This window comes from Daucus carota, chromosome 5 (assembly GCF_001625215.2).
Source record: "Daucus carota subsp. sativus chromosome 5, DH1 v3.0, whole genome shotgun sequence".
Lineage (NCBI taxonomy): Eukaryota > Viridiplantae > Streptophyta > Magnoliopsida > Apiales > Apiaceae > Daucus > Daucus carota.
In genome coordinates, this window is record NC_030385.2 from 29,623,540 (window position 1) to 29,638,487 (window position 14,948).

The 14,948-nt window shown below is 34.4% G+C and overlaps 1 long non-coding RNA gene across 2 annotated transcripts; it reads left to right on the forward strand.

Moving 5' to 3' along the window:
* The first annotated feature begins 10,012 nt into the window (after positions 1-10,012).
* Positions 10,013-14,821, forward strand: LOC108222310 (uncharacterized). Of its 2 annotated transcripts, XR_001806946.2 has the most exons (10): positions 10,013-10,410; positions 10,723-10,800; positions 11,325-11,405; positions 11,600-11,786; positions 11,960-12,059; positions 12,705-12,819; positions 12,905-13,556; positions 13,631-13,754; positions 13,822-13,961; positions 14,308-14,821. It is a non-coding gene; the product is annotated as an uncharacterized LOC108222310 (long non-coding RNA). The 2 variants fall into 2 exon arrangements; XR_010292031.1 differs by having other exon boundaries at positions 11,600-12,059.
* The last annotated feature ends 127 nt before the right edge of the window (positions 14,822-14,948 follow it).

Here is a 14,948-nt window from a genome sequence, read left to right on the forward strand (position 1 = left end):
AGGAGGCCTTCTTCTGCTCTAAAGAGGGAGAAGGAAGCTGGGAGAGAGGCTTGGCAGAGAGGGGAGCCTGAGAATCGGAGGCCTCCCCGAACAGATCCTCGTATTTAGTGGAGCGCTTGATGAATTTGGGAATGTTGGCAGCCATATCTGTGGAAAGAGACAAGGAGAAACAATTAGATAATATGCAAACATACGCGGAAATATGGGGAGATGCAAGCCTAGCAGATGGCATGAAAATCATAAATCATGCAGGAAGGAAATTTATAAAGCAAATATCAGGAAAGTAAGTTCAAAGGTGCGAGCTAAGAGGAAACCTGGGCTTCCCGTCGCCTCCACATCTGCACCCCCCTCGTCAACGGGGGATGCATTTACCACCGTAGTGGAAAAACCGAGCCTCTCCAGATTTTCTGGAGTAAGCAGGCTGGAGCCATCACCTAGCCCGGTGGATAGCCCCAACACATGCTTGGCCCTCTCAAGGGACTCTCCCGCCAGAGGAGTCTGCACTGGCATGTCTACAACAAATACAAGCGTAAGGAAACTAAACGGGAACCCTAAAGGGCTAAACTAGACAATGCATTAAAGAAAAGCTGGCTTACTGGGGGAGAGATTGAAGTCCTTCCTGTAGACTGGGCAGTCATAGCAGTAAAGGAAGAGCTTCTGCCAGTCCGACATCGACTGGCGGTTGCCCTTGATGCCCTTCTTATGATGGGTGTTCCAGGCAGTGAGGTAGAAGAACCCTGGGGTCCTGCCGGTAAGTTTCAGCTGGAAGAACCAGCCCAACTCCAAGGCAGACATCCTCACCCCATGGTGGATGTCATAGAGGATGTAGAGGCAGACCGCCATGCGGTAGGAGTTGGGGGTGAGCTGCATGGGGGAGACCTCATAGAAGTCCAAGACCTCCAGGATGAAAGGATGGAGGGGGAGAGACAAACCCAGCCTGAAGAACTGGGCGGAAAGCACGGCTTTGGGGTAGCCAGTGCCTGGCTTGAGGGTGTCAAAGCGGTGACACCTCTCTCCTGGCTTCGGGATCCCCAAGGTGCAGCCAGGGTTGCAGGACTCCAATAGGGACTGCAGCCGAACAGGAGTCATGATGGAGTCCATATGCTCGCAGGCCAGGACTACAGCTGGAGGCTCGATCACCTCCATGGAAGCTTCAACCTCCCGCTCAGCCTCCTCGGGGCTCCCCTCGAGGGCTTCAGTAGCGGGGTCCAGCGGGAGGCCCGAGGTCCCATCCGCCTTACTGGACTCAGAGGTTGTCCAGTTGAGCTCCTTCACCACCAAATTGCGCCTGGAGCGGGTTCTGGAGCTAACCCCTAAACTGGGCCGAGCAGGTTGAAGGTCCTGGCTAAAAGAGGATCCCGTGTCAACCGCAACAACGGGAGCCTTGCTGGTGGCAGATTGAGAAGAGTGTGAGGACATGGATCCTTGAGACATCTACAATAGGAAAGGATGGGTTAACGAAAGGACACAGCAAGACGAGGAGAGGTCGAGAGAAAGAAAGACAAAAAGGGGAGAAGGAGAAGGGGTTTGCGGAAGACTGGGCTGCAAGGGTGGAGCCCTACGGATGTGAAGGAGGAATGAAAAGGCTTCAGTTGGAGCCCTGAAGTGTAAGAGGACTACATCCCTCACAGGAAGTAGCACGGGCCACGGAGGACGGTTCATCTTCTCCGGGAAGCCCAACAAGGGACCCGGAGCGGGAAGCCTAATCCTAACCTTAATCTCAACCACAACAATCAACGCCCAATCATAATCCTAAGATACCAGCCAAACAAGTATAGCAAGCAAATCACACAAACAATACGTTCACAGCAGATAAAGGGCACAAAAACAGAGGTTCGATTGTGAAAGAGGGGTTCCCCCCTGGAGGCGATTGGGAACCTAGGGTTTATAATCTAGGGTTACGATCATGGCCTCAAAGCAATGCGACAACACCAAGGGCGAAAACCCAGTTGGGAAACAATCAGGGCCTAATTGGGGTCAATTAAAACCAGTGGTGTGTGTATATTCAAAGGATAAGTGTACATGTTTAACTATAACTGGCATGCAGGGCAAATTAGCAGTTTAATCAGGCATGGTAACATCGAGCCAGGCGAATGTGGGTGTGTGCACGCATACCGAGGTGAACAGTCAAGAGAAAAAGGGGCAGACAGGCATGGATCATACAAGCGTCTAGCCACAAACGTGGATGAATGTAACGAAAAGGAAAGCCGGAGGTCAAGAAACATACCTTTGGTTGAAAGTCGGAGAAAAGCCGAAGGGTCGTCGGAAGGAGTAAACTAGCGTCTGAAGTGCTTCGAGTGTGAGGGAAGTGTAAGAGGGAAGATGTGAGAGTTAAAAGTAAAAAGTGAAACAAGGCTTCGGAGGCATGAATTTATAGTAGTGGTAAGTGGGAGACACACGCGCCAGGTGGCATGGTTGGATTGGAAAGGCGTGAAGATAGCCTTGATGATGCATGGCTTCCCGAGGAGAAGCTAGGCAGGTGAAGAGGGAGAGTTTAGCTGGAACTCTACAACTAGCCGCATTATTAGGAGTTCAGTTGGGTTTTAAATTAATTTGAATTCAAATTAAACCCCTAGATAATTGGGATCAGCCTTATCATAAGCTGACGTGACACACGCGGGAAACTGGAAAGATGGAGCAAAAAATCGTGGAATTTCAGTGACATTTGGGGAGTAATTTTAATTATCTTTGGGAACAAATATTCGAGGCTTGCGGTGGTTATACTGAATTAATGTAATTGGTTTTATAATTATGTGTGGAAATTATGTCTGAATTATTTCTTGTTTCTTGCACCGGGCTACGCCCACGTAAGCTTAGAAATAATTTACGATTAATCTCTGACATAATTTAGGGGTTTGCAGCTGGTTGATTGAGGGTTACCGTTCTTAAGTTCCTCTCGTATTTAATACTTCAAGGAACCGGGGGGTAGTTGTTGTGCCATAAAATCTCCCTGGGCTTATTTTATAGCCCATCATATTATTTGGGCTTCACTTGGGCTTATTGGAATCATTTGGTTAAGGATAATGGGCTTCACCATAGCTGGGTGAATCATTGAAGGTGTACAAGAAGGTATATGGACTTGCATTGGAAGCATAATGAAGACTGCCATCAGAATGGGGTTGCACCTGAAGGCGCTTTAGGGGTTACCGCTGCTAGGGGTTACCACTAAGTGCATCCTGGCTTGCAGTTATGGGACTGCAGCTAGGGGATGCCGCTGGCAGGGCTTCCGCCGCTTGGGCAGAATGGCAGGCAGACTCCAAGCAGGACTCTTCTTCTTTGTTTCTAGAAGGACGAATTGGAGACATATTGGGAGTGTATCAGCTATTATTTATCTACGAATTAAGGGATAAATACGTACATTATGGAGATAATTACAATCAAGGGGAGATAATTCATATAAATTCGGATAATCATGCAAGATGAAGGCTTCAAGTGACCTACTTGGAGTGGGATACCGCTGGATAACTACTGAAAGAAGGCTGTTTTATCCTAAACTAGAGGGGATAAGAGCTTATCTCTTCAGAGTCCTAAATCGAGAACTACATGGGCTTGATCCCTATAAATATAGGGTATGTAGGCACCTTGCAAAGGGACTAGAATCATATTCACGAGTTCTACACTCTAAAGAGAGGCACGTGTAACCTTTGTGATAGATATTTCCGGGCGATTGCAGGACGGAATTCCATAATTCCGGCCTCGTTGCTTGGTTCTTTGCAAGCTCAGCCCTTAAACATACTTGTTTCTCATTTGTTTTCTTAGTTTATGTTAACGGTAGCCCCTAAGAGCTAGCCGTGAATTTCGTAGTTATAACAGATATCCCTATAATTGTGCTATACGGTTCTGGGGGTGTTGTATCAATTCCTCTCACAACATATATATATTAAAAAGGTGTTTTATATCCGTCATTTAACAAAAAATAAAGTTTATTTCACTTTAATCTTTTTCAAAAGTTTTTTTTATAGAAAATTAAGATTAGCCAGACAATCACATTATTTCTGAGCTGATCTTTCGAATTTCCGAACATTTTCCAACTATATTCTTTTTTTTCTCGTCACATTTCCAACTAATTTTGCTATTACTCCCTCCTTCACATTTTAATAGTCCACTTTGCACAAATCACACATATTAAGAAATATTAAATATGATACGTTGTTATCATTGTCATGCATTGGTTATACAAAAATATTATTAGGTTCTTACTAATTTTTGTTAAAGTCAATATAGTTTACATTGTAAATAATGGAAATTGTGTGGGATAATAAATGTTACTTGTATATAATGAAAATTAAAACATATATATAATTTGTATCGGACAAAGAAGAAGTACAAATAATATGAGAAATTTTTTGTTAATAAAGTGGACTATTGAAATATTGAAATAGGAAGGAGAGAGTAGTATTTTATAGTTTTGACTTTTCTTGCACATGTATTGATGTAATAGTTTAAACATTTTCAATGGGATGGGATTTTCAATTGGGGTGCATAAGAGATGAAAACGTTGACAGCCTAACAGCAGTTTCCTATGATCCTCTCTCATTAAATTTCCGTGTTTTATTTAACTATATCAAATAAAACGATTGTTATTGAAGATTTATATTATTATTTTCAAACAGTAAGTATTTAAATTGAACCATAAAAAGAATAATTAGGTATATAATTTAATAAGTTTTCAAAGGAGAACCAATAATTACTACCATAAAAATTCTAATATATTTTGTTTGCTGAATAAATTTTAAAATTTGAATGCAAGAAAAAAGGTGATATACGTGTATCGAAAAATGTTCCTCTCTGGCCTGAGATCTTCAGTTTTTTTAAAGGTTAATAGGCAAAAAGATCACTGAACACATGGCCAACTTGCAATTGGGTCACTGAACTCAAACAATTTGCAAACAGATCACAGAACTAGATTTAAATCGCAGTCAATTCACTGAACCAATAAAAAGTTGCATTTAGGTCACTGCGCCGTTAAGTATCAGTTGACTTTAACGGAATCCGTTAAAAAAATATAAAAAAAACTTTAAAAAAGTATAAAATTGATTTTTATAAAAAAAAATTGAAAACTTAAAAAAAATCTGAAACTTTTGAAGTAACTTTCAAAAATATGTAATTTTTTGAAAAATATGAAAAAAAATGTAAAAACTTCGAAAAAATCTTGAAAATTTAAAACTTCGATAAAATTTGGAAATTTGGAAAAAATTCTGATTTTTTTTAATTTCAAAAATTTAGGTGTATTTTTTCAAAATTTCTAGATATTTTTGGAAGATTTTACATTTTTTTCATATTTTTTAAAAACTCCATATTTTTAAATTTTTTCAAAATTTTCAGATTTTTGTAAAGTTTTCAGAATTCTTTAAAAAAATCAATTTTTTTTATATTTTTTCCAGAGTTGTTTTTATTTTTTTAACGGATTCCGTTAAATTCAACCGATACTTAACGGCGCAGTGACTTAATTGCAAATTTTTATTAGTTCAGTGAGTTGACTGCAAATTAAATTTAGTTCTGTGATCCGTTTGCAAATTTTTTGAGTGCAGTGATCCGACTGCAAGTTGGCCATGGGTTCAGTTACCTTTTTGCCTATTAACCCGTTTTTTTAATCTCTCCTACATTATTCAAAGTTTTGAAGTTCTATAATTAGGTCCCTTCGCTTCATTTATCGATGGGTGACAGACAGACATTACTGTTTCATCTTTCTCGTTCCATATTTTACTATGGTCGGGGTGGTTTATAGCTTTGATCATTTCAATCCTCTGTTGTTAGTGTTTGATAGTTAGCGGATTGAAATAGACGTTTTGACTCAAAAGTTAATTTTCAAAGGCTATTTTTGAGGAGTTTTTTGGTTAGAAGTTTTGATATGTGTAACAAAAAACTAATCAGACTATTTTCCCAACAGTTTTACAATAAACAGCTAATCCAATCGGTCAAACACATCTATTTCAATCGACTAGTCAAAACATGTAATTCAATCCGCTAACAGCTAATCGAACAAAACTTATGAATTTGCTTGCTTCGGTAAACGTAAATCGGTGTATACATGCACAAAATAAGAGTCGCAAAGTCAGTTTGACTACTGATTTCTGCTGTTCATTTCTTAATTAGTCTCTGAGGAATCATGAAACTTGTTGAAGCAGCAGATCCAGCCTGCGGAAGACTGGAAGTTACTGGGCCTAAAAAGTAAAACCAGTTAAGGTCCTATAAGCCTAGTAGTTACGCGTGTTATTTATTTTGAAAAATATACTATTCTCTATGTCCTAATCATTTCTTTACACTTTCCTTTTTGGGATGTCTCATCCAATTCTTTACATTTCAAAACTTACCAAAAATAGTCAATGGGTCCCACCACTTCTTCACTTTTCTTTCCTTTTCACACTACTTTTACTCCACCATCTTCTTTTTATACATTAAAAATCAATGAGTCCCACCACTTCACCCACTTTTCTTTCTCTTTTCCACTACTTTATACATATTTCTTGACCTCCGTGCCCAACCCATTTGATAAGAAATGGGAGGGACGGAGGGAGTATGTACTTTTTCTGTAAACCAAGAAATACATATTAATATTTCTATATTTTTTAAAAATTATAAAGGATAAAGAAGTGAGTAATGAAAAATATTTATAAAATATTTGTTTTTCATACCAATTCATATATATATATGGTTGCACTCCACACAGAACACTTTAAAAAAAGAACAACACATAACACTATCATAACACTTTTTCTTTCATAAAAAATGATTTGTTATGATTATAATTACATAGTTAAGCACTAACTAAACTTAATATATGAAATCTAACATCCAAATCTATCCAAATTATTAATATGAAATAATATAGAATTCAGAACAGAATCCAGAATAAAAATTATGTATATATTCTTTACATGATTAATATCACATAGAATCATGTTATTTTTAATCCATAATTGTTGTTAAACATGCTAGATACTATTATTATTCATAATAAATGGTTAATTAGTTTAAAGTTAGAATTTAATTCAAGTTTTAGATGAGATTTTATGTTCGATTCCAAAGCGTTCTTCTTTGTTCTTCTTTTAAGGGTATTCTGTTTTGAACAATGCCCTATATATATATATAGACACACACACACACAAACAAGACAATGTATAATATTTAAGTCTTTTTATTGATTTATGGGAGTAGAATTCACTTTTAGCATGTTTATTATAATCTATACCACCAAAAATGTTATATTAATGAAATTTTATGATCACTTTTACGGTATATTTGTCGTTTCATTTTGAAAAAAAACACATCAACAAATAGTTAGTTCTATATATATGAGTATTTTTTTTTGAATACCACTAATTAATGTCTTAAAAATGATGGAATATTCTTAATTAATATCTTGAAAATGATGGATTCAACTAAATTTTCAATAAGTCAAATCTTGGAAACAAAAATTATGGAGAAATATTTGAAAAATTATCATTAAATTTATTCTGAAAGTACAAATAAACATATAAATAACGATATTTTATTTTGAAAAAAAAACATGTAAAAGGTGTAATTTGCTCGTAACCAATTCATCACATGTGCCCAACAAGTCTTGTTGAAAAAAAAAATTATATAGTTACTATGATGTATATCCATTAAATCTGTTTTCATATCATATGGCCTTACTCCAATGAAATTAAATTAGAGTCCCTCATCAATTTTCCATCACTGTATTTAATTACATTGCATTATTATCAAACTCTTACACCACTCTCTTCATCACTACATCTATGATTTGTTTATGACCACTTGTCACCCTAACTTTTTTTTTTTTTGTCACAAGATACTTTCTCGTATAACGAATTGTATCAAAATACAAAAGCTGCTGCCAGGAGTTCCTTTCGTTCAAGAAAGTTTACCATCTAACCCTCGGACATGCAAAGATGACCGGGGACGCTTAGACAATAAAGCTTTAATGTTCGATAAGAAAACACCCCTAAGAGGTTCAACTTTCCTTCTTTCTTCCCCCGAGTATCCTGAAAAATACCAACAAAATAAAAGAACACAATAAGTTCATAAATACCAACAAAATAAAAGAACACAATAAGTTCATAAAAATAATCAAATTATCTAAAAACGACAAAGGAAAAAGTCAACAAACTCAATATTAGAAAAATATATGAATATAATATAATTTTAAAGAATCGAAAGTAAAATAAAACTTAAGTAAAACAACACATTAAAAAATCTACACCAAAGAGATAATAAGATCTCTTTGGTTAGATACGTAAACAAAAATACAAAATAAAATATAATATAAATTTCATCAGAAAATAGCTAAAAGTTATCTCAATCAATATTTAAAATATAAAAAATAAAAATTGAAAATTGAAAAACATAGCTAAGATATATCTACTCAAATATAAGACAAAATCTTGTCAAGAAAATAAAATATGAATCTTATCAGAATATAACTAACTGATATCTCAATAGGTATTTAATATAAAAATAAGAAGAAATAATTTAAAATTGAAAACAAACGTATCACGATTTTAGCTAATTATTATTATCAGCATAATGTAAATTTGGTATACATCAATTAACCAATCAACCATTAATGGCGCAATAATACCTCATTAAGGCACAACAAAGCCATCCTTTATGGCCCCCATGAATAATTAAATTCAGGTACAATAATCAACCATAAAGACTATCAATTAATTTTGTAATGAAGGCACAAAAATTCAAATTATAAAATTTCAAATATAAACGAAGTTAAAAAATGTCAACTTAGCATTCAAAAAATGACTAAAAATAAGATCTTTGATTACTCCTATATCCTAAATTACAAAGCTAAATGTATAATCAATCAATAAAACTAGTCAATTAAATTACATTACTCGCACTAATTAAGTCATCACCTCCACCACCACCACCACCACCGTCCAAGAACCGCAAACAAACACCATGGATACTAACGAAACAATTAAGAATCGAAAAAAAGAAACAAAACATATAAGATATAACTGACCATATAATATAAGATTAATAAACACATATCCAATCTCCTCAAAATCGGACAAAAATAGATAAAAAGACGAAATAGGATACAAAACAATCTATACAAAAATAGATTTAAGCACACAATTATACCTAATCGGAAAAATATGAATCACATCACAATAATATATATAATCATATAATCATAATTATGTGGTTTTACGTTATGAAAAGATCACACCTGTTTTTCCTTTTCCTTGAATCGCATTAGAGCGGCATGATCCTTTGCTTTATAATTTTCGAACAAGAGCCATCCCAGTACCGATTCAAGATGATGGCAATTGGAAGGTGCCAGAAGTCGTGTTCTCGCTGGCTACAATGAATCTAAGCTTGATCCAACAGGCAACAGTATACTTTTTCTCAGGCATTATTATTTTAGTCAACTAGATACAATAACTCATAAGGGAGGGAGGGAGGGGGGAGAGAGAGGGGGATTAGCAGATGATAGATGGAGATCTGGATTTGGCAGTAATAGGTTGAAAAGGAGAATATTACTTGTCACCCTAACTTATTTCTACTACTGATTATCTGTCACCACCCCACACATCATCTCGTCATTTGTTACTATGACGGACCTTCCATAATTATAACTCATCATCAATAATCACTCACCAATATCAATCATAAGTAAATTTTCTCAATTATCAAAAAAAATTAGATAACTTTAACATATAAAATAGTCATTAACATAATATAAACTAGTGAATTATGTAGTTATTCTTGTGGTTTAAGTTAAATTCATTAGACTAAGTACATTAAATTTTTAATAACTTAAATCAAATCTATCAGAATTATTGAATTGAATTTTTTATATTTCATTACAGTATTACTAATAGTCTTGTATTTAACACTTGTTAAAAACATATTAAAAATAATTCTCAATTTAAACACACATAAAAATTATTAACTACATATATACTTATTTTCCATAAAAATATAAAAAATTTTGTTTTTTACAATAATTTGACAAAGTAACAATCATGAGAAAATAAGTGCAAATATCATGAGGCGATTATTATATAAAAATTAAAAGTACAAGAATATGTGAATCATCAATGTAAATTATAATTGCTGTTGCGTCTTTGCTACAGTAGTTTACACATGCTAAGTTATTGCCCGTGAACATCCTTCTAATTACAGGCTTGCCACTGCTTTTTAATGGCCTGCAGAGTGACACGCAGGCGTCCAGTTTCTTCCACGCACGTGCAAGCATTTTTCAAAACTTCACACACAGAATCTAAACACACGGAGCTAAAAACACTGGAAAAAAAATCAAAAATTAAAAAATAAAAAATAAATACAAAGTACACAAAAGAAGAAGAGAGCATAGAAGAGAACGCCAAGCTTCCGCGCGAAGCCTTCTCGCCGCCTGCAAAGACGATCACCCACCTGCAATATGTAAATACTTTTCTATTTTTCTATTTGTTAACATTTCAAATTTCAAATTTCAAATTTCAAATTAGTGTTGAGATTAGTACTTTTTAGCTATTACATCTTCTTCCTTAACACGTAGTTTACACTGCAAGCTTCGTAATTTCTTCGCACGGGAAGCTTCGTAATTTCTACAGATTTCAAATTTGAAATTTGAATGGATTGAGATATAGAGATGATTCATTCTATTATACAATTTATCTTCTTCTTCCTCTATTGTTATGCTAATATTTTCAAGATTATGTAACTTAACTCATATTTTGTTCTTTTTCATTGTAGATTGAACTCCGCACAAGACCTGTTTGATTGTTTGTCTGTGATAATAAGATGGATAGATACAACAAATCAATATATGAGGTTAGATTTCAAGCTTAAAAAGTTGATGATTTTTTACTTTATATTCAATTCATTTTCTATTTAAAAGTTTGTTGAGGATGTGTTTGATAATATGTCCAAGAGAAGAAGTTAATAAATTTATCATTTTCAACTATATTTCTTCGTGTGCTTTTAATAATAATTGTCTTTTTCTGCAGAGTGGATGTTGCAGGTAAACTGTTTGATATAATGTGTGTAAGAACAGAATTGTTAAAGACATCAAACCACTTTATAAGGCTTCGATTTACGGGTTTAAAATGATTATAATTTTTTTTCTTATTGTTTTATGTATGTATATTTTCTTATATTTGAGATAAGTGTGTTATGATTCTTTAGGTACATGATACAATTCTTTAGATATAAATTAAATTGCAATTCTCATAGTGAATCTAAGATGCATGTATGTACAATTTACTAATACGCATGATAGATTGCAGTATTCTGTTGACTACATGTATATTTTTCAATTTTATTAGATTTTTGACAGTTTAAATTCTGATTTGCAGGTTCTGTCTGATAAATATATGTTAACGTTACGCCAATCTCTGATGCACTTTGTTATTTGGATATAATTTCAACAAGATCAGGTAAGAATTACAAGTAGATTTACGATCCTAAAACTTTTAGTTTAGACCTGATAATGATTATTATAATATTATTTCTGATTTGTATATATGTATATTTCTTAGCTTTTCTATCATTTTGATTTTAGAGATTTATAGTTGTCAAATGCTCCATCTATATGTTAAAGTTGATATATATTTCTATGATATTATGTTAGTTGATTTATGGCAAGGACTTGGGTTGTTATGTTCTATCATTCATGTGTTTGGCATGTACTTTGGAGGCCTGCTTATTGAGTTCACGGCCTGGTGACATTGCTTTTGCTTTACCGAGAGGAAAAATTGTTGTGCACAGAGGTTTGCTTCAAAAACTCAATTCTGATGCAGAGCTCCTTTTTCTAAAAGGTTAGAAGGCCTACAAACTTTTGAGGTCTCAGAACTAAAAACCGACACCCATGTATTTGCAGTTTACGGTTTGAATTACTTCTTTTTTATAATTTAAAGCATCCAATGAGCTTACCCACAAGAATGTAATAGTTTTCTTAATTTGTATGCTAAGTGTTCTATAACTAATACAGGGGATAAAGTCTTTGAAACTGCTACACAATTAAAGTTCTGTGTACAAAGCCATTAGAGGATGCAATGAGAAAGTTTAATGATATTGGAGCTCAGACTCAAGTAAGAGAAATTAGTTACGCCTAAGTTATCTTAATACATGTCACAATTGGTTTTCTAGGAGCATAATGAAGTCCACAAATTTTTATGCACTCATTTTTGGTTTACATAAGTTTGTATAAATGGTGTGTGAGTTTAAGGAATGAGCTAACTTGGAATGATAAAAGGACGAGGTATGAAACAATGGTTTTTAGTGATAAAAGTCTAAAGGAGTTGTGAAATGTGATTTAAATCATAAGATAACAATGTTGAGGTCACTGTGATGCTGCCATAATCAAATTGGAAAATAAGTGGGGATAGGTTGGATAGTTAGGAATTCTAATGGTGAACTAATAAGGCTGCTTTAGTCGTTTTAAGTAGAGAAGTTAAACTACATTGTGCAGAATCAGTTGGTATCAATATTAGTTTTGCTAGATTATTTTACTCACTTGGCAAGTTCAAATCTAGAAATTGATTGCCCCATTTTTGGTTTTGCTTGGTGCAGATATTTTTTTCAGGTCATTTGTTATCAGATTTAACTTATTATTAACTGTAACCTTTGTTCTTTGTAGCATGAAGAAGATTCAAGGTCTAATTGATTGTCATTTTTGATTTGTAATTTGTAATTTTTGGTTTTTATCATTTCCTCACTTTAGATATAACTATTAGGTTACAAGCCAAAGAGTGCTAGAAAGAGGAAGAAATTCGGAGAGAAAGAGAATATCTCAGGAAACTCGGTTAATAGATTTACTTTCCCCGTTTCTCCTCACACCAAATAACCATGGTATGAACAATTTCCTATGTTTCTTTAGTTCTAAATTTTTTGCAATATATAATGAAGTTAAGACCAATTTTTCTAATTCATGCAGTTATATCGTTCCCAACACATGTAAGTCCTACCACTTTCAGTAATAGTCCAGTTTATCAACTGGAGGTAATGTCATTTGTGACGTTCACTTTGTGTGATTCTATGTCTAATAGATTGAAATGTTTCGCAATTTACACCTATATCTGTTTCTGTGTGTTTGCAAGGTCTTAGGAAGAGTAATGTTGTTACCAGGACAGTAATGTGACCACTCTAACCTTATACAACTTTACTCTGCAATACTATTAATTTTAGTGTTTAATCAAGTTTCATGCACTACTATTTTTGGTAGAACCACATGATTCATGCTTTTGTGAGTACATTATATTTAAATACTACGTTTGATAGATGCTCTAGGTCATATACAAAATGTTCAGTCTTTGAAGTCTTCCAAAAATGATAGCGAGAAAGTACTAACCAAGTTTGATCTGTTTGATGGGAGGTATACTATTGTCATTTTAATCATTTCTTTTAATAGTTCGATTGATTTACACTATATAATTTTGACTCATTAATTGGAAGATACATTGTACCTGTAACTCTATTTGACGATTTTGGAGTGGAGTTTGAACAAGCTTTAAAATGTTCCGGTGAGCCTGAGGTGTATGTCATTATTTGTGCGGCAAAGATTATAGTGTCAACCAGCTGAGGCAGAGGTTAGGACATCTTGATATTAACTTTTAAAACATATCTTAACCATGGACTATTGAAGAACTTTTTTGGCGTGTAGAATACTTGCCATGAAAAATGAAGAAGTCAAATCTCCACCACCGGAAGAGGTCAAATATCAAACTCTAACTGTTAAGGAGATTCAGTCATTGAGATCTGAATCCAGCGACGCACCTTCAGTCAATGTAAGTAAGTTTAGTGTTTATTAGAGGATCTCTATGTTTAAAAAATATCTAATTTTGTTCTTAATAGCTCCAAGATGACAACAACGACACTCCACATACTGCAATTTCCTCACCAAAACACGACGTAGGGTGGCTGTTGAGCCTGTTGCTTTTGATCCGAAAGGAGAAATTCCAGCGAAAGTCATGCGTCATGATAAGAAGAAGAAGGTTTGCTTCTGGAACCAAATTTTTTCAATGCTAAAAGATAAAGTCTTACCCATATTCTTTTAAACTTCTGCAGTAAATGGCTATCGACTACTACTTTTGGATATGCTTGCTGGATTTGAGAATTTTGTGGAATTTTATTTCCTGTAATATTTATCTGGCATTTGTGGTGTTTCTGTTAACTGATATTATGACTATATCTATGTATATTGTAGTTGCTGGTGCCTCTTATGCACAGTGTTTTCCTCTTGCTTTGAACGATAATTTGTCAATTTTTGATTTTTCTATGTATATTGTAGTTGTGTGAAACCCAGCATAATCAAGTAACATATCTGTCATTTTTACATAGGTCGGGAGAAAGCAGAAGCAAGATCACTAAAGCAAGAAGCAGAGAAAGCTTTAAAGCAAAGATTAACCTGTGAAGACAGATTAGTCAGTATGGATGCTTCTCTGAAGGAGTGTATGCAGCAGTTGCGTTTGCGCGAGAAGAGCAAGAAAAAAGGATTTACGATGCTATTCTGAAGACATCAAGAGAATATGAAGAAAGGATAATGGTGTTAGAAGAAAGGTTGGCGGAAACCAGTCAAAGAATGTTGCTTCATCTTTGTATAAAATATATCAGAGTGGCTAAACTCTGCACTGGGACGTTCAGATCACTGGGTGCCATCCATGTCAATAACATTCTGAGATACTTTAAATTTTATGAGAAGAATTTGGGATGTGTTAATAGTAGTTGCTCACTCTAACATTATGTTATATCTACAAAGATAAGAGCATGAGATTGTACACATCTGTGTAGCAACGACTTATGATATTGTATAAATCTGTAGAGAAACATCTTCCTGATGTGAAATAGAAGAAGATATAGCAGGACAATTTGTATTAAAAATTTTAATATAAAAAATTTACTGCAATAAAAAAACTATTCCATATGAAACTACTCAAATATAAATTGTTATTATGAGTAGAGTAGATATAAGTGAGAAACTT